Raw genomic sequence first — 25,260 nt, 5'->3', positions numbered from 1 at the left:
AAAGCTTAAAAATATACCCAGTGCTATTGAAGCCCAGGACTATCCCCAGTGCTACTAAAGCATAGGACTGCCCCCAAGTGCAGCTAAGTCCCATTCCCCAGTACTGCTAAATGCCAGATAACTACCTCTAATTAATGCAACTTGCATTTGTCTTGCTGAGTACTCACAGCTTTGAAAATGGTAAGGGATAAAAATTAAATACAAACGAGCATAAGTTGTGCTATAGTTGTGATGCCTAATGCATCCCAATACCCCATCCACCCAGCATGCAATCTCCTGGGAGGGGTGAAAAACAAATAAAACATATAAGAAAAGGAATATATTAAACTATAAAGGCCCCACATTTCCTCTTTTGTAGTTTGCACACAATAATAGACAGAGTGGTACAATTCAATCACTAAAGCACGAATAAAAATCCCAGAATAGATTTCAATAAAAATGGACGTTGACTTATTCAGTCACTGTAAATCACTGGTCCTGATATTCTGTTACATGGCGTAAACACCCCTATTGTTTTAAAACAACAAATTTCTCTGACTCCCCGTGAACAATGCCATATATATATATATATATATATATATAAAAAATCTTACGTGTGCACACACTTCCTGTCATCTTTCCATTATTAAATTCCTATGTCCAAATTTATAATGGAAACTACCCTTGCAAACATGTCACACTGTAATGGCCCACACCACCACTGGAAGCACTGCAGTGCCACCACAGGTGGGAGAGTAAAATTACAACTGGAAAAGTTTACATAGATGGTTTCCATTATAAATGTGGACATAGGAATTTATAATAAAAAATGTAACTATAAGGACCGAATGTATAATTTTAAGAAGGTGGACTGAATATCGATTGTGAACTCTGCTCTAATTATTCCCTGTCCTCTAACCCAATTTCAACACAAGACTACACTTGGACCCCAATATTTGGGGGGAGGCGGGATGGCAGTGGGGGGGGGGCAATTGGGCGCGTGGGTAATCCGCTCAGTAAAATCCGTCCATTCCCCACGCGATCGTGGGTAAATTGGAGCCACTTAACGTGGCTTCCGGGTTTGCCGTCCGAAAGTTGCGCAGCGGGCGGATTGTGTACCCGCATCACAGGCTGTCAGCTGGAGGAGCTCTATTTAAAGGGACAGTCTTCCAATGGCTGTTCCTGGAGGAAACACACAAATAGCACAATGGAGCAGCCCAGGGGAAAGGCTGCTCCTAGATTCAGTGATGCCTCACTCTAGGTGCTACTGGATGGGGTGAGGAGGAGGAGGGATGTCTTTTACCCGGTGGATGAGAGAAAGTGGCCTGCCTCTGCCACCAAGAAGGCTTGGCTCGAGGAAGCAGAGGAGGTCACCAGCAGCAGCAACATCTCCCGCACCTGGGTCCAGTGCAGGAAGCGCTTCAATGACCTAACTAGGTCAGCAAACGTGAGTACACTTACTCATTCTCCTACATTCCGTATTCCACATCACCGCCCCCTTCCCCCAATTCATTCTGCACTGCCAACACTACTCTATAACATCACTCCTCACACCCACTCAAAGCTCATCCTCAACTTACCTGTATTTCCTCACCACTTCCTCACCTCCCCAGTACTCACCCCACCACTACCGCTCAACCCAATCCTCATACAATGTCATGGCTCTGTCTTGTACTCACCCTCTGATGCATCTCTTTCACAGTCAGCTGCACCCAAACCAATGCATTCAGCGGTTGACCACATCACCATCACTCACTCACTCACGCGAATCTACTTTCTCCCCAATATAGAAGAGAGCCCAGAATGCACGGGAGAGGGCGAGGACCAGAGGGGGGCCGCATCAGGTGGTCGTGCTCATAGACAGGGAGCAGGAGGCGCTGAAGCTGAGCCGCACCCTCGAGTGCCTGTCCGTCGGGGACACCGAGACTGGCACCCGACAAACGTCTGGTGACAGAACATTAACATTCAGCACACACAATATCAATTGATGTTAACATGCCTTGCCATCTTCAGCACCTCAACATCTGTTATCATACTTAATATTGCCTTCTGTTCTCTTACAGGGCCTTCAGTGACCGCTGTGACGGCAGAGGGTGATTCATCAGAGGACCTGCCAGCCTCTGAGGGTGCACCGTCACATCTGAACGAGCCATCCGCCAGCGCAGATACACACACCTTGGTGGGTCCCCATCCTCAGTTAGTTGGGGTTGCACATGATGAGTTACCACACACATGTGAGCATGAGCAGACACTGGTGGCAGGGGCAGCTGTGGAGAGTCTGCCTCGGTGGGAGCACTCTTCTCCAGGCTCTGCTCAGCTGGACACAGATGCTGAACCATGGGGGCCATCCATTAAAAGGAGAATGATCGAGGGACTGCAGCACATTTGCGAGGTGCTGGAACAGGTACCACACGCACTCTCCACAATCGCGCAGAGGATGGAAGAGTCTGACTCCTGCATGAGTGGAATGGTGGCACAGGTAAGGGAGGGCAGTTCTGAGATACTGTCACAGGGTCGTGAGGGCATCTCTGAGATAGTGGCGCTGGTAAGTGCGGGGTGTCTGCGATGGAGGGAAGGCTAGCCTCCATGGAGCTTCAAGCACGGCTCACAAATGAGTCCATTCAGGCCTTGACATAGGCCCTTTGGACTCAGGATGAACAACATTCTGCTGTCTTAAACAGGCAGGCAGATACTCTGGCACTGGCCTTACAAGGCTTCACACATGTCCTCCAAACTGTCATCCAGCAAAGTGGTAGGAATGGTGTGGGCCTGGCCCAGGGGAGGAATGATGGCAAAAGGGGACATGGAAGTGGAGACGCCACTCAAAGCGCCCCCACGTCTCACCCGTTGCCCCCCTCTCAACCAGTACCCACAATGCTGCCTCCTCTCCAGGTGGTTGAGTCTGCCTCTGCACAGGTGCAGGTGGAGCAGTCTTTGGAGGGGCCCTCACGGGCACCGAAACCCAGAGGGCGTCCACGCAGAGCATCTGATCGGTCAGGGCATGGACAAGAGCAACCTGACACTACCTCTGCTGAAGCCACAGGGGTAGCACCACGTAGGGGTTCCCGTAAACGCAACGCGAAGGTTTTGTGAGCACAAAGGGAGTGCACAAGGGTGTTTGACGATTTGTCATGTTTTTTATTTATATTTGTTTTCTGCCACATGCACAATAAATCCTATTATTATCACCACTACTGCCACGTCTTGCCCATTCTTGACTGGCTTCTGTAACAAGACGCTTTCATGAGGTTCACCATGAATGCCCACACTTGATACCACCCATTGGGTCACTCTATAGTGGGTGCATGTGTAGCTGCAGGACTGTTTTGTGTGGGGGTGGGGGGGGGTGGGCTGGTGTGGCTGCTGCTCTGTCCAGGTGTTGAGGACTGGACTCTTCATTCCGTCTGATGTTAGGAGAACCATTCACAAATCACTGACTCCCTGGCCTGACGAGCAGCCAGTTAAGCCGCTGTTCTGCCCATGGGTTGCTCCTCCGCCTCCTCCATCTCCTCCTCATCCTTCTCCTCCTTCTCCTCTGCCTCCTCCTCCTCCTCCTCTTCAATGTGGTTGGCAGATATGGATGGGGCCTCCTCAAGCGGCACCCCTCTCTGTTGTGCCATGTTGTGTGGGGCACTACACACGACTATAATGCTGTCTGGTGCAAATTGAAGCACTCCCCCAGAATGATCAAGGCACCTAAAGCGCAGCTTGATCAGCCATATAGCATGCTCAATTGTTGACCTGGTAGTGATGTGGCTGTCGTTATATCTACGCTGTTGCTCGGTGGTGGGTTTCCTCAGAGGTGTCATGAGCCACGTGCGCAGGGGGTATCCCTTATCCCCAAGGAGCCAGCCCTTGCGGTGCGTGGAAGCAGGAGCGGGATGTTGGACTCCTGGAGGATGAAGGAATCGTGGCAGCTGCCAGGGTATCTGGCGCACACATGAAGGAATCCCTTGCAGTGGTCACAAATGAGCTGAGTGTTGATGGAGTGATAGCCCTTCCTGTTGATGAACAGTCCTGGCTCGTGTGGAGGTGCTCGTAATGCTATATGGGTGCAATCAATTACACCCTGCACCTGTGGGAAGCCAGCCACAGCGTGGAATCCCACTGCCCTCTCCATCTGGCTGAGGTCATCCACGGGGAAGTTGACGTAGTGCGAGGCCCTGCTAAACAAGCAGTCGGTAACCTGCCTTATGCATTTGTGTGCAGACGACTGAGAGACCCTGGCGATGTCTCCGGTGGCACTCTGGAATGATCCGGATGCGAAGAAGTTGAGGGCAGTGGTGACTTTGACAGTGACAGGTAAGGAGATGCTGCTCGGCCCAACCAGGAGCAGCTCGGCATGAAGGAGGCTGCAGATGTTTGCGACTTCTTGGCGACTGACTCTGAGCCTCTGTATGCACTGCTCCTCAGAGAGGTCCAGGAAGCTGAGCCTCGGTCTGTAGACCCTGTGGCGAGGGTAGTGCTTCCTGCGACGTCGCTCTCTCTGTTGTTGCCCTCCGTGCACTTGTGCAGGTGCCTATGGCGCAGCACTGTGTCGTGGAGCTCCACGTGGCGGAGGTGAACGCCGTGCCTGGCGAGGCTGGTGATGTTGCTCGTCCTCGGATGAAGTGATGAATGATGCCATGGCGCCCCCCCATCCTGACGGTGTGAGTTTCAGAGGGTCTGCAAAGTAGGTAAATGTGTTTGCAGAGCAAAGTTTTGGGTGGAAAGTAAGAATTTTGAGTGAAAACACAAAGGTCTTGTGGCCAAAACTTTGTCTGAAGTGTCAGAGTGCCCTGCTACAATAAATGAGGTTTTCTCCCCACCTGTCAAATAAGCATTTGCATCTCCCACTGGCTGCTGGCTGAAACACGTCTGCTAGAACAGGGAGTGTTTCCCACAGTACGGGAAACACGCTGAGGATCCTTCAAAATTGCAACCCTGCCAAAATGTCTACTCAATGAGGTATTTCAAGTACCTTAACTATCTGTCACGGTATGTAAATCATCAGCCCGCCGGCTTTAATTGTCGGTGGGAGTCCCGCATTCGGGACGTGTGCGCGCACCCGAATGCGTCACTGGGGAACCCGGAAGTCAATGGGTTCAAGCTGGACTCCGAACCCGCTCCGGATTTCTACAATTTTAGGGGCCCCCCCACCCCCAACGCACCCGCTCCGCCATCCGAAAATCAGCCCCTTGGTATCTCATTGTTATCAACAGAAGATTATCACTCAATAAACTTGTGAAAATGAGGTTACAATGTTGGATTCTTTAGTTTGGATAGCATTATCCATCCATACATTGGATAGCATTATCCGTCCATGCATTGACTGTTATGACGCAATGCTGGGAAATTTGAATAGGTGATAATGATCCAAAAAAAACTGCTGTGAAAACTCCAAGGCTTCCATTATAACAAAACTAACTATCATATGCGGACACAAACTCATTTTAGAATTCAGATGAAGGGTATATTTCAATTGAACTATTCTTTAATGGTTCATGAGTCATCTGGGGCCCGATGTTAGCAGGCCTGCAGGTTCTCGGCGGGGTTGCTATCGGGCACGTGGATAACGCGGCCGGTGAATTGAGTGCATCCCCCGCGCAATCACAGGATAATTGAAGTCATTAAGCTGTGGTTACGGGTTTTCCGCTTCTCAGCTGCGCGCCGGTGGAGCTCTATTTAAAGGGGCAGTCCACCAATGCTCCTCCTGCTGCAAACAAGAAGTAGCACACCATGGAGCACCCCAGGGGTAAGGCTGCCCCACGATTTTCTGACCACTCACTCCAGCTGCTGCTGGACGGGGTAAGGAGGAGGAGGGAGACGTTGTTCCCCAGCGACAGAAGGAAGTGCCCTGGCTCCGCCACCAGGAAGGCATGGGCGGAGGTGGCCGCGGAGGTTAGCAGCAGGGGCAACACCACAAGAACATGGATGCAGTGTCGGAAGAGATTCAACGATCTCACTAGGTCCGGCAAAGTGAGTACACGAACGCACTCTCCCACACTCCGTCTTCCACATCACCTCAAAGACCTCACAACCCCTTCTGCACTGCCACCACAGCGCTCCCGCATCCATCCTCACAGCCACTCAACTATCATCCTCACCATGCCTGCACGTAACCACCGTCCCTGTCCCCATTCGAACACTACCACACACCCCAATCCACATACAATGGGACACCCCAATCCACATACAATGGGATGGGCATGTGGCACACGCATCCTCCCATCCATCTCCCACACGCTCAACCCACCCACACCAATGCTTGAAGCGTCTCACAATGCAATCATCACTCAATCACGCATCTTTGTTTTGCCTTGACAGGAGAAGAGATGCAAGAACGCCCGGGAAAGGGCACGCACCGAGGGGGCCAGCCACACCAGGTGGTTCTGACCGACGCCGAGGTGGACGCCTTGGAGATCAGCCACACGCTACATTGCCTGTCCGTGGCGGATGGCGAGGCTGGGGCTGCAGAAACGTCCGGTAACGGAAAGCTGACACTCAGCACTCATGATCGCGAATGATCTTAGCATCACTTGGCATCTGCCGCACCTCAACATTTGTCCACATGCCTGATATTGCCCTTTGTGCTCTTGCAGGGCCGTCTGCGAGCGCCGTGTCTGTGGAGGGCGATTCCTCAGAGGACATGCCGGTCTCTGAGGGTCCATCATCATATATGAGCCAAGCATCCACCAGCGCAGATACACACACCTCGGTGGGTCCCCCTCCTCAATTAGTTGGGATTGCACATGGTGAGTCACCGCGCACATGTGAGCATGAGCAGACCCTGGTGGCAGGGGCAGCCGCGGAGGGTCCGCGTCGGTGGGAGCACTCTTCTCCAGGCTCTGCTCAGCCAGACCCAGATGCTGAACCCAGGGGGCCACCAGTCAAAAGGAGAGTCGTCGAGGGGCACCAGCACATTGCCGAGGTACTGGAAGAGGTGCCATGCGCACTGTCCACAATCGCGCAGGTGATGGAGCAGTCCAACTCCTGCATGAGGGCAATGGTGGCACAAGTACAGGAGGGTATCGGCGACATAGTGTCGCGGGTAGGTGCGGGAACGTCTGCGGTGGAGGAAAGGCTAGCCTCCCTCGAGCGTCACGCACAGCTCAACATTGAGTCCATCCAGGCCCTGACAACGGCTGTTCGGATTCAGGGTGAGCAACATTCTGCCGCCATAAACAGGCTGTCAGATACATTAGAGGTGGCCTTGCAAGGTCTCACACAGGTCATCCAAACTGCCGTCCAGCAGGGTGGAAGGGGTGATGTGGGCCTAGGCCATGAGAGGGAAGATGGTGAACGGGGACATGGAAGTGGGGACGCTACTCAAAGTGCCCCCACGTCTCACCCGTTGCCCCCCTCTCAATCAGTACCCGCAATGGTGCCTCCTCTCCAGGTGGCCGAGTCTGCCCCTGCACAGGTGCAGGAGGAGCAGTCTGTGGAGGTGCCCTCACAGGCAGCGAAACCCAGGGGGCGTCGGCCCAAAGCATCTACCCGGTCAGGGCACGAACAAGAGCAACCTGCCACTACCTCTGCTGGAGCCACAGGGGTAGCACCACGTAGGGGTTCCCGCAAACGTAAGGCCAAGGTGTTATGAACACAAAGGGAATGCATCAGGGTGTATGACAATTTGTTATGTTTTTATTTATAGTCGTTTACTCCACATACACAATAAACACAATTGTTCTCACCACTACTGCCACCTCTTGTCCATTCTTGAGCGGCTTGTGCAATAGGTCCCTTTCGTGGGGCTCATCATGACGACGAACACCTGGTCCCACCCATTGGGTCACACTACAGTGGGTGCAGGAGTAATGGCACCACTCTTCTGTGGAGGGGGCTGGTATGGCCCCTCATCTGTGCACGTGATGAGGTGTGAACGCCTCAGACAGTCTGATGTTCGGAGAACCGTTGACATATGAGTGCCTCCCTGGCCTGACGAACATCCAGGTGAGCCGGTGTTCGGCCCATGGGTCGTTCCTCCTCCTCTTGCTCCTCCTCCTCCTCCTCCTCATTGTCGTCCTCAATATGGGTGGCGGATGTGCATGGGGCCTCCTCCAGCGGCACCCCTCTCTGTTGTGCCATGTTGTGCAGGGCACAGCAGACAACTATAATCCGTCCCACTCTGAGTGGCGTGTATTGGAGCGCTCCCTCAGAACGATCAAGGCACCTGAAGCGCATCTTGAGCAGCCCTATAGCCTGCTCAATTGCAGACCTGGTAGCAATGTGGCTGTCATTATATCGACGCTGCGGCTCGGTGATGGGGTTCCTCAGAGGTGTCATAAGCCACGTGTGCAGGGGATATCCCTTGTCGCCGAGGAGCCAGCCGTTGCCGGTGTTGGGTGAGTGGAAGTGGGGCGGGACGGTGGACTCCCTGAGGACGAAGGCATCGTGGCAGCTGCCAGGGTATCTGGCGCACACGTGTAGGAATCTCTGGCGGTGGTCACAGATGAGCTGGGCGTTCATGGAGTGATACCCCTTCCTGTTGATGAACAGTCCTGGCTCACGTGGAGGTGCCCGTATTGCTATGTGGGTGCAATCGATTACACCCTGCACCCGTGGGAAGCCAGCCACAGCATGGAATCCAACCGCCCTCTCCATCTGGCTGCGCTCATCCATGGCGAAATTGATGTAGTGCGAGGCCCTGTGGAACAACCCATTGGTAACCTGCCTTATGCACTTGTGTGCAGACGATTGACAGACCCCGGTGATGTCCCCGCTGGCACCCTGGAAGGATCCGGAGGCGAAGAAGTTGAGGGCAGTGGTGACTTTGACGGCGACGGGTAAGGAGATGCTGCTTGGTCCATCCGGGAGCAGCTCGTCATTAAGGAGGCTGCAGATGTCGGCGACTACCTGGCGAGTGACTCTGAGCCTCCGTATGCACTGCTCCTCAGAGAGGTCCAGGAAGCTGAGCCTCGCTCTGTAGACCCTGTGCGGAGGGTAGTGCCTCCTGCGACGCATCTCTCTCTGCGGTTGCCCTCCCTCCTGCTGTGCAGGTGGATGTGCCACGGCACCGTGTTGTGGGGATCCACGTGTCTGAGGCGGACAGCGTGGCCTGCGAGGCTGCTGAGGCTGGTGATGCTGTTCATCCTCCGAGGAGGTCAAGGCGGCCCCCATCTGGAAGGTGTAGGTCTGAGGGGTTCTGCAAGGTCGGTAAGTGTGTCCTCGCACCGGGGTTGCGGTTCCACGTCGGTGAATCTTCTTGCTAGGAGGAGGGTGGTGGAGGGCAAGCGTTGCCCTATGTGACGGAGTGGCCTCCTGCGTTGGTGAAGGGTCTCCCCCCCCACCTATGGAATGCACCTTGCCAGCTGCCACAGGCTGCTGGCTGCAACACGTCCGTTTGAAGTGAGAGTGTTTCCCCCAGTATGGGAAACAGTCTCAGTTCAAGGTAAAATCCCACCCTTCCTAATAAAACAGCTCAATCAGGCCAGTTAATGACCTGAAATAGCTAAATAAATACTGTCAAGTGGCATCCCACTGGCTTTAATTGCCTGCGGGATTCCCACCAGCGGGGGCTGCGTGCGCACGCTGGCGCGTCCGTGCGGAACCTGGAAGTGGGCGGGATCAAGGCGGGCTCCGGTCCCGCGCCGGGATTCCCCGATTTTCGGGGCCCCCCTGCCGAGAACGCACCCGATAGCGGGTGGTAAAATCGAGCCCCTGAACTCCAAAGCAACAATCCAATTGAACAGTTAAAATGACTTCATATCATGCAGAAGCAAAGCTCAAGCTATTTGTTAGTCATCTAAACGCTGAGATTGAATTATTGTCTGCTGTAATCCTCTACTGCCTTGTATGCAATCTTATTAACCTTTGCCAGTGCTGCCTCTTCTTTTCTTCTGAAACAAAATGACACGGGACCTCTCAGAATATCAGATGATAAATTACAAAGGAATTGGCTATTTGCCTTATGTATTGCACTGTTTAATTATTTTCCACATTTTAAGTGAAGATTAACATACTCTAACAAAGCAATGCAAATAGTAAAATAGGATTGACCTTGCCTTAGCAGTTATTTCTGACAATAGTATTTTTCACAGATTAGGCATCCAGAATACTGAGACTGCAAAACTGATATCGGCTGTCCAAACATGGAGTAAAAGAAAATGGGTGCAGTTAAATTTGAGACCTGCTTAAAGCAATATGAGACTGGCAGACTCGAGTTATACTACTGATTCTGCATTACTCTCTGACCAGGAACAACAGAGCTTTGCAAGTGCATCCTTTCAATAATGTGCAAAACTTCTCTTGCATTCATATAGTTCAATTTTAACTATAGCAAAGAGTAAATGGGATAGTCAGCTCTCTACGAAGATGAAAAAGGTGAAAAATAAAATTTAAAAGTTCTGAGGGTGTCAGTCGGACCATCTGGGAACTTTTTAGGATTGCCTTCATGCCATCTGTGCTTATACTGCAGCTGGTGCAAGGCCAAAGTGATGCCTAAATTCAATGTGGCTATTTGTGCATTGGAGTTGTACTATACATTTTACATCAATGGGAAGCTGAAATCATTTCACATTAACACAAACTGTACAGTATAATGGCCTATTTGTTGTCAGAAATATGGAGCCTGTGTACCTTTTGAAACACTAGAGCAGATAGTTTGCGCTGCTTTAGAAATTAGATAAATAATCAACCAAAGTAAATAGTTTGTTTGCCCATTCCACTCCTCCTCAGAATATGTAGTTGCATGTTAACACTTGCAGTCGTCAACACTACCATATGTTTGCTGATTTAGCAAAATATACATTTGTTTTCAATTGAACTGATTAAAAAAAACAATAGCATCTGACTTGTGATGACAAGCTGATTCCGACTGGCTCAATTTCCACCCCCAAAAGAAATCAAAAGAAGAAAACCTCAACATTCATTGTGTATATCTATTAAAAGGTGTTTAAATTATAGATTTAGTTTTTTAAAGTGCCTTGAAACCCACTGGGGTAAGTTTTCATCTTCACCGTATGGCCGGTAATCTGGTGGAGCGGGTCACCCGACCATTATAGAACCCGTTTGAATTTCATTCCATTTGTAATGAAAATCAGGCGGCTTCTATAACGGAAGGACAATCTGTTCCGTCAGATTACCGTCCATACGGTGAAGATGAAAATTTACCTCATTGTGCGGTATTAGGAACAAACCTTTTCTCTTTGCTGTTTTAATGACAGCATTAATCCATTTATTTTGACAAATGCTTTGATCTTAGATTGTTTTTATCATTTATTTAGAAATCCGCATTTGCAATAATTCATTATATCGGAGATGATACTTTTAGCACAATGAAAGTTTAACTGTCCAGTTCACCATGAACACCCTTTTAACCAAGCATTCAGCTATCTGAGAGACAATGGGCCGGATTTTGCGGTCAAAATAATGTTGAGGCTAATGGCGCTTGCCGTTATTTGTGCGTAAATGGTACAGCAACTTCAAGTGAGGGGCAGATGCACAGTTAAATGCGAATACCCAAAAGTTGATGTCCGAGTTGCACCACTCCACCATTAGCTTCGCAAAAACAGCATCTCGCTGTCTGCCTCACCATTGACATGCATTGAATGTTGTGAAGTTGCTCTATTTGCGCGGTAGATACGAACTAAGCAGATATTTAGTGCTCTTAATTACAAGCATAAGTACCTTTTAACGACATGATAAGTGTCAATGATTGCCAATCAACCTCTCTGCCACTGAAAATTAACCATTATAAGAATGGAGTCTCATTCCATCAGTTGTAAATTTTTTCAGGAGATTTTAAAAATGTCAAATTTTAAATTTTAAATTGTTTTTTCTTACTTTTCCTTTCTGTCTTTCTCTCTCTCTTAATCCAATCTTTCTTCCCCTCTCTTTAGTTCTTTCTCTGCAACTGATTTGGCATTGAATTCACCCCCTTTAATTCACTCTTCTTCTCAGGTTCTTCTGCTATTTATTTCCCAATCCTTAAATCTTTTTGGTTAAGGAGATACCTTGTTGGTTACTCTGTTCACTCAGGTTCCAGATGCCCTGTTTCCCTCGCTGTGCTGTTATTAGTTCACACTTTCAGTAACTTAGTGGGCAAAATGTATTGAGCTGAAGGGTGCAGGGGCAAGTCTAACTAACAGCAGACACCATTAGATGCCCTGCTACAGCAAAATCTGGCCCATTTTAACTGATTATGGGATCTCTGAATCAAGCCATGTTAAGATGAAAGCATTCACTACTATTCTGGATTTGTAGCATTTTTTTCTTTTGGGAAGATTTTCAGTTAATTTCCTTCAGGTACTATCTCAATTACTTCTTACTGAGACAGGAGCCTATTCATATTTGTTCTGACGAAAGAAGCCAGTGTGTTAATTGTTGAATGGCAAAAGAGAACATTACTGGAAAGCCTTCAAAAGCCACAGAGAAAGAGCAAACATTTGTCAGCTCACACTCTCTGTAACAGTAACAAATAGAAGCATTACGCTTCATAAATAAGTTTGTGTTTATTACATGAATTAAGAATGAGGATGCTAAAAGCAGCTGTCATATTTGATGTTTTAAATTTTTCCTCCCTCTGTCTCGCCAAAAGCCCTGCCGAATAGAGGTTGTAACTGAACCATCTGAAACACTTTGAGCTTTACAACCACACAATTATCAGGAGGAACTGGAGATACTTTAATGGGCACAGGGAATAATAGCATCTCATTTCTTCGCAGAAGGATCGTATGACCTGCTATTATTATTGCATCATGGCTACATTATTAGTCTCTCTTGGCAGGCTCCTGTGAGACTCATGTGGCCATCTCAGTAGACCTTGAAAGGATGTGTAAAGCTACAGCATTTGGACCAGAGTAACACAGATATTAATTGCTTTTAAGCTGCTTTTTGCCTTCTATTGATAGACAAAGACATTATAGAATGGGAAGAAAACACAAAGTATTTGGGCATGTGGACACTCGAACAGAACAAACAGAGTAAATGAAAAGAGATTGTGAAAACTTGCTAAATGCACACATCCAATTTATATTCCAGTTCCTAGTATAACCCAGTTTCCTTGCTGCCAAATTGCCCTATTTACAATGCAGGACAGATTCTGCAACAACAGAATAATTGCATAGCTAATTAGTGCAAAGTTGTTGCATTTGGGACTTGGCTGAGATTATACAGGTCAGCAATGGCAAATGCGCATTGCTATAGTTTGTACCAGCTGTCTGATAGGTCACTCCACCCATGGTGGCAGATCTATTGCAGATGCCATCAGTGCGAGTGAGTTATCCAGCAGTGATGGAGTCAGTGGCGGGTCAGAGGTCATGACACCCCCAACCATTTTGATGTCGGCCAACATGGCTTCAGAGGACCTCTCCATTTTGCTCCAAGGAACCTCTGTCACCCGTCTTCGGCCTCTAGGTTTGGCCTGCATGTCTGCGGGGTTCCTGGCTTGACCTTCAGACTAGATAAGTTGGCATTCCCCAGTTCCCACCCTGCCAAGTTGGCAAAATCTTGAATTCAACTCCCCCCCCCTTCCCTAATCGGTCAAATCTAGCTCTACCACTGACACCCAGTGACACTCTCTACCACGGGGGGGGGGGGGGGGGAGGGGATTCAAAGTACTGCCACCTGGTCTTTTACCTACCAGGTTACCTTCAACAGCACTGCATAACTATAGAGGTAGTGAAAGGTAGTTTTAATGCAAAGTATCAGAAGCAAGCAAATTGATTTTCTCAATAAGGATCTGACTTTAAATAGTTTTTTCCTCCATGATAACAGTTTGCAGTTTGGCAGATTGACCTTTCCTTTTCCCTCCTAACATTGCTCAAATTATATGTCATCCAAACATGGAAATTCCATGTAGAATGATCATTCACTCTGAAAACATAGACGTACTGATCCAAGCGTATACTTGATAAATTAGTTATCAGGATTCAACTATTAAAATGTCTTACATCAGCCTGATCCCCACAGTTGTTCGTGGCAGATACAAAAGTATTGCTCAATGAATAAACAGCCTAAATTATTTACATACTGTCCAGTAATGATAACAATGCTCATACTACAAAAACACTCTGGAGTATGTGGCCACTCTATGAAGTACTGATGATCAATAACTCAGGGCTCCCAGTTTGCCATCAAAACTTTTCAGTATTGCATTTGTTTGCGTTCCTTTATTTCCTTGCTGGTTTCCTATGTGCACACACAAATCAAAGTATACTAAATATACAATAATGCAACCATTCCCATACTCATCTTGCTGTGTCTCATTTGTGTGTACGTAGTAAGATTTGGATATGAGCTTATGGTGTTTATATATTACAGTTTCTCACTTTGCTTCTCAGCTTCTTTATATGTTATTCTCCTTGATTTTCTTCTGTTTCAATTCTCTTCAGTTCACTTACTTTCATTCTCCATTCTCTCTCACTCCGCATCTCATTTTTTCATTTTCTTTTTCTTTCCTTTTTTATTTCAGTTCCCTGCACTGCTCTGAACTGACAACCAGCTCTGAGCACCGTAAAGCGCCTACGAAAACAACGTGCAATTATGGGCTGGAAATTGCTTTAAAAAGAATGGTGAGCTCAACAGCGCTCACCGTTGTTAGTGACCAAATGAAAGAGCAAGTTCCAGCGTCCGCACATGCGCAGTCAAATGCGAAAATCCAGAACTTGCTCTTCCTGGTTCGCCAGCAATTTGACAGGTTCGCCTTAAAGGGATATCACCGCTGCAATCAACAGAATCAACAGACCAGCACCAACTTCCTCTTCTGCCCATCTAGAAACTAACTAATATCGCCACTAAACAGGCACGCTTAAATTACCAGGTCTAAACTAGGTATGAACAGTGCGGTAAGTCTTAAAGACTGCCAAACACTAAAAATTCACTTTAAAAATGTGGAGTCTCATTACTCCTTATTTTAATAGTTCTTAGTCATTAAAATTATTTTTAAAAATTAAAGTTAAAAAAAATGTTTTTTACTTTTTCCTTCTGCCTCTTTTATTTAATTCGATATTTCTTGCCCTCCCTTTTATTCGCTGTCTATAACCGTTTGTACAAATGATTTTATTGTTGTCACTTTCACTTCCTGATTTTTACATTGCAGCTTGTGCTTCAAGATTTTGACTCTTCTCAGCTTTTCAAGGATGCTGCAATCTGATTGGTTGAGGGGAGAGATCGCTTCTCTCACATCTCCCATGGGTCCTAGCTCCCCTGGAGTTAACGCTGGGCTTTTCTCAGCTTCCTATTAGAGGAAGTTCCCGCAGTAAAGAGGTGAGAGTGACTGCCCTTGACATCAAGGCAGCATTTGTCCGAGTGTGGCACCAAGGAGCCCTAGTAAAATTGAAGTCAATAGGAATCGGGGGAAAACTCTCCAGTGGCTGGAATCATACCTAGCACAAAGGAAGATGGTAGTGGTTGTTGGAGGCCAATCATCTCAGACCCAGGACATTGCTGCAGGAGTTCCTCAGGGCAGTATCCTAGGCCCAGCCATCTTCAGCTGCTTCATCAATGACCTTCCCTCCATCATAAGGTGAGAAATGGGGAAGTTCGCTGATGATTGCACAGTGTTCAATTCCATTCGCAACCCCTTAGATAATGAAGCAGTCCGTGCCCGCGTGCAGCAAAACCTGGACAACATCCAGACTTGGGCTGATAAGTGGCAAGCAACATTCGTGCCAGACAAGTGCCAGGGAATGACCATCTCCAACAAGGCAGAGTCTGTCCACCTCCCCTTGACATTCAATGGCATTACCATCGCTAAATCCCCCACCATCAACATGCATGCTAAACAGCGGAAGCAACATGCTATCGACAAAGCTAAGCGATTCCACAACCAACAGATCAGATCAAAGCTCTGCAGTCCTGTCACATCCAGTCGTGAATAGTGGTGGACAATTAAACAACTAATGGGAGGAGGAGGCTCTGTAAACATCCCCATCCTCAACGATGGCGGAGTCCAGCACGTGAGTGCAAAAGACAAGGCTGAAGCGTTTGCAACCATCTTCAGCCAGACGTGCTGAGTGGATGATCCATCTCGGCCACCTCCCGATATCCCCACCATCACAGAAGCCAGTCTTCAGCCAATTCGATTCACTCCACGTGATATCAAGAAACGGCTGAGTGCACTGGATACAGCAAAGGCTATGGGCCCCGACAACATCCTGGCTGTAGTGCTGAATTACTCTCAGCCCCAGGATATTGCTGCAGGAGTTCCTCAGGGCAGTGTCCTAGGCCCAACCATCTTCAGCTGCTTCATCAATGACCTTCCCTCCATCATAAGGTCAGAAATGGGGATGTTCGCTGATGATTGCACAGTGTTCAGTTCCATTCGCAACCCCTCAAATAATGAAGCAGTCCGAGCCTGCATGTAGCAAGACCAGGACAACATCCAGGCTTGGGCTCATAAGTGGCAAGTAACATTCGTGCCTGGCAATGTCCATCTCCAACAAGAGAGAGTCTAACCACCTCCCCTTGACATTCAATGGCATTACCATCGCCGAATCCACCACCATCAACATCCTGGGGGTCACCATTGACCAGAAACTTAACTGGACCAGCCATATAAATACTGTGGCTACAAGAGCAGGTCAGAGGCTGGGTATTCTGCGGCGAGTGACTCACCTCCTGACTCCCCAAAGCCTTTCCACCATCTACAAGGCACAAGTCAGGAGTTTGATGGAATACTCTCCACTTGCCTGGATGAGTGCAGCTCCAACAACACTCAAGAAGCTCGACACCATCCAGGACAAAGCAGCCCGCTTGATTGGCACCCCATCCACCACCCTAAATATTCACTCCCTTCACTACCGGCGCACTGTGGCTGCAGTGTGTACCATCCACAGGATGCGCTGCAGCAACTCGCTAAGGCTTCTTCGACAGCACCTCCCAAACCCGCGACCTCTACCACCTAGAAGGACAAGAGCAGCAGGTACATGGGAACAACACCACCTGCACGTTCCCCTCCAAGTCACACAACATCCCGACTTGGAAATATATCACCGTTCCTTCATCGTCGCTGGGTCAAAATCCTGGAACTCCCTTCCTAACAGCACTGTGGGAGAAGCTTCACCACACGGACTGCAGCGGTTCAAGGCGGCGGCTCACTACCACCTTCTCAAGGGCAATTAGGGATGGGCAATAAATGCTGGCCTTGCCAGCGATGCCCACATCTCATGAATGAATAAAAAAAACGTAAAGACTGCAGTAAGTTAGTGGGTGAGTATAAATCTATGGAGCGGCAAGCACGTTTGTTCGCTGCTCGGAGCAATTTGCGGGCCTACACGTTTTCTGCAAGAAGCTTGCCGTTCATTTTGTCGTTTTGCCAGCCTCGATCAAATCCTGTTAAAATCTGATAGCTCTTGAAAATCATCTCCATGTCCATGATTTAGTGAAATACAAATGGCGCTAACCATTTGCCAGTACCATAGGAGTCAATTGCAAAAGCTTTGGCTATTTTGGGCAGTGACTGTGTCTGTTTAAAAGGGGTGTGCTGACAGTCCCCGTTCATTCTGTGTCTGTTTAAAAGGGGTGTGCTGACAGTCCCTGCTCATGCTGTGTCTGTTTAAAAGGGGTGTGCTGACAGTCCCCGCTCATGCTGTGTCTGTTTAAAAAACATAGAATAGAGACGAAGATGTTGCACTGCGATTGTTCCAATTGGTTAGTTGGTCAAGGAGTAACCGCGGGGACAGAATTGGAATCCAGTCAGCTCTTCGTTTCTTTATCTGTTCCCGTTCTCTCTCGGTATCTCTGAAAGACGATACACTGTTTTGGATCAGGAATCGAGTTCAGATCAGCCCTGTGATGGACAGACTTGAATTCGTCACTGAAAAACAGGTAATGCTGTTAAATCTACCCCGGGGACTCTTTCATGAGTAGTGAGGAGGCTTCATAAATGGTGGGGACTGTTTTTGGTAATACTTGTGACCAACCTATTATGGTTTTACCATCCAATGGGTACAGCGGGCTAATCGTGTTAATACCAACGCGGCCACTATAAGCAGTGGGAACGACATTGAAATGGGAGGACCAACAATTATATCACTGCAACTAACACAATGCTGCGATTCATTTTCTTACTTCAGAAAAATATATGCGAGCCATCGTTATGAATACTTAACAATAGTCATTGCTCTCTACAATAATTCATTGTATGTTAAGTGCTTTCTGGGGGACATGCTTAGATGCGACATATGTGCATGAATTTTTTTTTAGTAATTCTTTATGACAAGAATAAACTGAAAAGGGAATCAAGCATCTAACATTAGCCACAAAACAATTTCATTACAGTACAGTAATGTAGTCTGCAAAGAGATTGGGAATACTTTGTTCCACCTACCCCCCCCCACCCCACCCCACCCACCCAGACCAATCTCAGAAAATATTTTAGCTTCCCCTTGTTTAAATCTATGAATTAGTGATACTACAGGAAGATACGATTGCTGCTGCAGGAAGCATTTACAATTTGGAAGGCAGTTATAAAGGGACTCATAGGGATCTCAGGGCAGCATTATTAACTAATACTAATGGGTTTTTCAACAAGCTGCTGATCAAAAACTGACAGGTTCAGCACACTGATGACTGTAAGCTGAACTTTACTTTTCTTGGGATTTGAAACTGCAACCAAGGGAATACAAAGTAACTATTTCACTGAATTGCATTATACAGGAAATGTCGAGTGATCTGTCATCACTGAGGATGAAGTGAGAAGACATGTTTTGGTTTTATCTACTGCCAAGCCTGTGTGTATACAACTGCAATGGAGCTGCTTACTAACAGAGACCTTCACTCTGTCCCTCATACCACCTGGCTGCTGATGTCACCTGTCAGTGCCAAAAACAATATCTTCTTACATTTCTATTGTTATCTTTGCCAACAGACGGGTCGATTTTAACTTGTCACGCCTAGCGTTAATGGGTGGGGGGGGTTGGTAATGGCCTCAAAATGGGGTTGGTAACCTTAGCGCCCTGTTAACACTGACGATGCAGCTGGCAACATTCTGAAAGGGGCCTACTGCTGGGCACCCAAAGCATCTCCTGGTTTCAGGCGGTGGGCCCCTGAATATGCAATTCGAGGTCTATTTTAGGTGTGAACTGGTTGGAGTTTGCGTGATGCGGGCTTCAATCAGTTCCACAAGCAACGGAGCCGAAGAGGCCCAGCATGGGTAAGTTTAAAATTATTTTTTGTGGGGCCTGGAGGAGTAGGAGTGCTCCTCAGGGCCCCACAAAAATAATCTGGGCCATTCTTACTCCAGGCCCCTCCCCTCGCACTTACCTTGTTGGCAGCATGGACTGCCCAATATTGGTAATCTGAATTTGGTGAGCTGCATTTGGTTGCCTGTTTGGCGCCCTGCAGATTGCTGGCTCAATCCATATAAGGCTGGGGTCTCAAAATTGTGGTCCCCTCCGCATCGGATATGGGTGACCAGCAGGTATACTCCGTGGGTTGGTTAACCAAAAGTCAAAATCGACCCTAGAGAATCATCTCAAACCACTTTACAGAGCAGAGAAAATATTAAATAGGAATGAGTGGGGGAAAAAGAGGAAGAGGCGTTAGAGGATAGAGCTGAAAGCACGGTCAAAGAGATGGGTTTTTAGGAGGCTTTTGAAGGCAGGGGTGGAAGTGACAAGGTGGAAAGGTCTGGCAAGGAACTTCCAGCGAGCAGGAGCATAATAGTTGAAAGAACAGTTGTCGATAATGGAGTGGAGGTGAGGAGTAGACCGCTGCCTAAAGATCGGAGGGTGCGCACAGGGATGGGAAGTCAATGGATCTCGATAAGGGCAGGGGTAATAGGAATGCAGGACAACATGGATTGTGGCGGTTTGGATGAGTTGTAACTTCCAGCAAGAAGAAGCAAAAGAATACTATTAGACAGTGGAGCTATCCTAACATCCAGAGTGTTACTGAAAAAGCCCTATTAACTATGGTGGAACTATAATATCCACTTCTTCCCCCCCTGCTCCCCAACAAAAAAATTCTGCTCTGTTTTCCTCCCCCGCCACTTTGTGATTCTTGCTGGGTACGGCTCTAAAATGTTGGCAGCCCTCAGGTATCTTGTCTAATTGGCTACTCTTCATGTGTAAGACTAGAAAGTGAGGCTCCAAATTTCCTCAGGGTTTTGAACATACTGGGACCATTATCAGGATGGGCCAGGGCTAGCGCGGGCAGATATTGGGTGGGATCCTGTTACGCTGGGTTGCTGCCCCATTTAGGCAGAGCAGAGGTTTCCTCAAGGTGAGGGTGCTTCTTGCATCTGCCCTCTTTGCTGGTAATGTCAGCGAATGAGGCAGGAGGATGTCACCTGAAAGGTGCAAATCTGGTGCACAACTGGCTCAGCCATCCACCTTTGTTCCTCTGACCCTGGCCTCCCTTCACCCACACCATTGGTGTGGCTGTACCTTCAGCCACCTAGGTCCCACTCTATAATTCCCTGTCTAAACCCTTCCACCTCTCCACCTCTCTCTCCTCTTGTAATGCCCCCCTTAAAACCCACCTCTTTAACCAAGTTTTTAGATACCCCCTCCTAATTTCTGCATCTTTGGCTCAGTGTCTGTTTTACTCCTGCTTGCGTGAAGCACATTGGGACATCTTTCCACGTTAAAAGCGCTATATGAATGCGAGTTGTTGGTTTAAAGATTCCTAAGCATGGAAATGGGTTTCTGTATGGATCAGAATCCTGCTGACCAAAAAAAAGATACACATGGTGCACTTTAGCCACTAAGCCATCTGGTGAACCCTGAGAATATAGCTGGAATGTTCCAAGGCCCTGAGCCACCAGTGGGGCCTTGCACGCAAGTGACTTGTTGGAAGCTTTGCGGGCAGTGACACTGTGCTTTTCTGATAAACCACCTGCTGCATGCAAAGCCCCACTGGTGGATCCTCTGTCGGAAACTTTCACCCTCTAATTTTAATAGGGTTTTTTTACATTCAATCTATGGAGCTGATTTTCTGAGTTACACAATCCTGGCAGGGAGCTTTACCCGCTCGTTGTGCAAGCAATCACAGGCAACAAGTACTTGGAAAATCGTTGCTTATAGGCAATGAGGTAGGTTTGGCTCCTAAGAGTATCTCTTTCTTCCTCTCACAGGAGATTAAAAAGGGAGCAATGCTGAATTTTCATACAAGCAACTGACAACAGCAAGCAGGTGGCTTGGAGAATGGCATGGAGATACAAAGGTCACATTGCATACTTTCATACTAGTAAAATTAGCACGTAAATGCACAAGTGAATTGCAGACAGGTGAGATTCACTGGAAATCGTATGGTGGCAAAAATACCAATTTCAAAATGTCAAGCACAGAACATTAAAGTGAGTTATCAGGGATTTCTTGCAAGTCAGGGGTGTTGAAAGTAGTGACAGCTTTACAGATTTATCGCCACTGCCACAGAAAGGATGTTTTGTGGCCCTTATCAGTGTCACAAATGACATCCTACGTGACTGTAACCATGGTAAACTATTCCCCCTCATCCTTCTCAACCTGTCTGCAGCCTTTGACACAGTTGACCACACCATCCTCCTCCAACGCCTCTCCTCCGCCGTCCAGCTGGGTGGGCCTGCCCTCGTCTGGTTCCATTCTTATCTTTCCAGTCGTAGCCAGAGAATCACCTGCAATGACTTCTCTTCCTGCTCCTGCACCGTTACCTCTTGAATCCCCCAAGGATCTATCCTTGGCCCTCTCCTATTTATCATCTACGTGCTGCTCTTTGGCGACATCATCCGAAAACACAACGATGGGTCAACATGTATGCTGACGATGCCCATCTCTAACTCATCACCACCTCTCTCAACCCCGCCACTGTCTCTCATTTATCACACTGCTTGTCCAACGTCCAATACTGGATGAGCAAAAATTTCCTCCAACTAAATATTGGGAAGACCGAAGCCATTGGGCCCGATTTTACCAGGGGTGCGGGTTCTCGGCGGGTAGGCCAGCGGGCGCGTTTGAAATTAGTGGGTTGCCCGCGCGATCGTAGCAGGCAACACACTAATTGGATCCACTTACCTGCTCCTCCGGGTTCCCCGATGCTGATCTGCGCGTCGGGCGGGCTGCGCATGCGCAGTAAGATCTGTCAGCTGGAGGCGCTCTATTTAAAGGGGCAGTCCTCCACTGACAGATGCTGCCACAAACAGCAAAAATTACATCATGGAGCAGCCCAGGGGGAAGGCTGCTCCCAGTTTAATGATGCCTCACCCCAGGTATCATTAGATGGGGTGAGGAGGAGGGGGAGGACAGAGATCTTCCCCCTGGCGGGCGGGAGGAAGCGGCCCACCTCTGCCACCAAGAAGGCCTGGCTCGAGGTGGCAGAGGGGGTCACCTGCGCCACCAACATATCGCCCACCTGCATACAGTGCAGGAGGCGCTCCAATGACCTCAGTAGGTCAGCCACAGTGAGAACACGTAGTCTTTCCCCTACACTCCGCCTGCCACAACACTGCCCCCACCCCACATCTCCTTCGGCACTGCCAACACTACTCTGTCACATGACCCCTCATACCCACTCAAACCTCATCCTCGACTTACCTGCACCTACTCACCTCGCGAGTACTCACCCCGCCACTACCACGCAACCCAATCCTCATACAATCTCATGGCTCTATCCCATACTTACCCTCTCGTGCATCTCTCTCACGGCCAGCCTCACTCCACCTGCCACCACCTGTGCTGCAGCCACAGGGCATGCATCACATATGTGCAGTCGGCAGCGTAAGGCAAACGTGTCGTGAGCATGAAGGGGATGCACAAGGGTGTTTGAGGGATTGTCATGGTTCTTACTTCTATTGAATTAAAGAACAACTCACATCACACATTATATTGGCACCACTACTGCCATGTCTTCGCGAATCCTGTCCGGTTTGTGCAATAATGCCCGCTCCTGGGTATCCCTATGAGGACCCACCACTGATGCCACCCAGTGTGTCACTGCAGAGTGGGTGTAGGTGTATTTGCAGGGTTCTTCTGCGCAGACGACTGAGAGACATCGGGGATGTCCCCGGTTGCAGCCTGGAAGGCTGTGGAGCAGAAGTTCGGGAGGGCAGTGGTGACTTTGACAGCAACAGGTAGGAAGATGGTGCACGGGCCAGCCAGGAGCAGCTCGGCATGAAAGAGGCTGCAGATGTCCACGGCTACATGTCGAGTGACTCTGAGCCTCCGTGTGCACTGCTGCTCAGAGAGGTCCAGGAGCCTGAGCCTCGGTCTGTGGAAGGTGTGGTGAGGGTAGTGCCCTCTGCGACGCATCTCTCTCTGCGGTAGCCCTCCCTCCTGCTGTACAGGTGGATGTGTCACAGCACTCTGTTGTCGAGCTCCACGTGTCAGATGTGGACGGCGTGGATGGCGAGGCTGGTGAGGCTGGTGATGCTGTTCGCCCTCCGAGGAGGTCATGACTGCAGCTACGGCGGCCCCCATCTGCAAGATGTACATCTGAGGGGGTCCGCAAGGTAGGTACATGTCTCCGGACCCCGGGGTAAGTGTGCAGGTTGGTGACTTCGACCATCAGGAGGAGGGTGGTGGAGGCCAAACTTTGTCCCAAGTGACAGAGCGGCCTCCTGCAATGGCTGAGGGTCTCCCCCCACCCCCTGTCAAATGGACCTTTGCAGCTGCCACAGGCTGACGGCTGCAACACGTCCATTTCAACTGGGACTGTTTCCCCCAGTGTGTGAAACAGTCCCATGTTTATCCAAAATCACACACAGTCCCTTAATTAGGTCAGTTGATGACCTGAACAAGCAAAGTAAATACTCTCAAGTGGCATCCCGTTGGCTTTAATTGCCTGCGGGATTCCCACCAGCGGGGGCTGCGCACGCACCCCCGCACGTCATCGGGGAACCCGGAAGTGGGCGGGATCGAGGTGCGATCCGGTCCCGCACCTGGATTTCGGGATTTTCGGGGCCCCCCCGCCGAGAACGCACCCGGTAGCGGGTGCTAAAATCGGGCCCATTGTCTTTGGTCCCTGCCATAAACTCCATTCCTTAGCCACTGACTCCATCCCTCTCCCTGGTCACTGTCTAAGGCTGAACCAGACTGTTCGCAACCTTGACATCCTAGTTGACCCTGAGATGAGCTTCCGATCCCATATATAGCTCCATCATCAAGACCGCCTACTTCCACCTCTGTAACATTGCCCGTCTCTGCCCCTGCTTCAGCACATGTGCTGCTGAAACCCTCATCCTTGCCTTTGTTACCTCTAGACTTGACTATTCCAATACTCTCTTGGCCGGCCTCCCATCTTCCACCCTCCATAAACTTGAGCTCATCCAAAACTCTGTTGCCTGTATCCTAACTCACACCAAGTCCCATTCACCCATAAGCCCTGTGCTCACTGTGCCTCCCCGTCCGGAAACGCCTCAATTTTAAAATTCTCATCCTTGTTTTCAAATCCATCCATGCCCTCGCCCCTCCCTATCTTTGTAATCTCATCCAGCCCTTCGACCCTCCAAGATCTCTGCTCTCCTCGCATCCTGGATTTTAATCGCTCCACCATTGGCGGCCATGCATTCAGCTGCCTAGGCCCTAAGAGCTGGAATTCCGTCCCTAATCCTCTCCTCTTTACCTCTTTCTCCTCCTTTAAGATGCTCCTTAAAACCTACCTCTTTAATCAAGCTTTTAGTCACCTGTCCTAATATCTCTTATGTGGCTTGGTGTCAAATTTTGTTTGATAATGCTCCTGTGAAGCACCTTGGGACGTTTTACTATGTTAAAGGCGCTATATAAATGCAAAAGCAAAATACTGCAGATGCTGGAAATCAGAAATAAAAACAGAAAATGCTGGAAATACTCAGCAAGTCAGGCAGCATCTGTGGAGAAAGAAACAGAGTTAATGTTTCAGGTCGATTACCTTTCGTCAGAACTGGAAGAAGTTGAAGATTAAACAGTTTTTAAGCAAGTACAGAGCAAGGAGAAGGGTGGTGGAGGGGTGGGGGTGGGGGGGGGGGAGGAAAGAATAGAAGGGAAGTTCTCTGATAGGATGGAGGGCAGGAGTGATTAAATGACAAAAGGGATGATGGTGCAAGGCAAGGAGGGTGGTAATGGGACAAGTAAAGAAACAAAAGATGGGTCTGGAGGAGTTGTAAATGGCAACAGCAGAACCATTACCAGCACCTGCTATCCAAAAAAATGGAAGCAGTGGTTATGATCTGAAGTTATTGAAATCAATGTTGAGTCCAGAAGGTTGTAAAGCGCCTAATCGAAAGATGAGGTGTTGTTTGTCGAGCTTCCGTTGAACTTCTTTGGAACAGTGTAGGAGGCAGAAGACAGAGTGGGAGTGGGACAGGGAATTAAAATGGCAAGTGAGCAAAAGGTCAGGGTCACGCTTGTGGACTGAGTGGAGGTGTTCAGCATAACGATCACCCAATCTACGTTTGGTCTCCCCAAT

At 48.8% G+C, this 25,260-nt stretch overlaps 1 protein-coding gene across 2 annotated transcripts in view; it reads right to left on the bottom strand.

Annotated features, from left to right (window-relative positions):
- The window catches only part of LOC137327949 (alpha-1,3-mannosyl-glycoprotein 4-beta-N-acetylglucosaminyltransferase B-like), a 281,525-nt gene that overhangs the window by 58,279 nt on the left and 197,986 nt on the right, over nucleotides 1–25,260 (bottom strand). The window lies entirely within an intron of this gene.

The sequence above is a fragment of the Heptranchias perlo genome, chromosome 1 (genome assembly GCF_035084215.1).
Source record: "Heptranchias perlo isolate sHepPer1 chromosome 1, sHepPer1.hap1, whole genome shotgun sequence".
Lineage (NCBI taxonomy): Eukaryota > Metazoa > Chordata > Chondrichthyes > Hexanchiformes > Hexanchidae > Heptranchias > Heptranchias perlo.
This window is presented reverse-complemented; position numbering and strand designations above follow the sequence as displayed.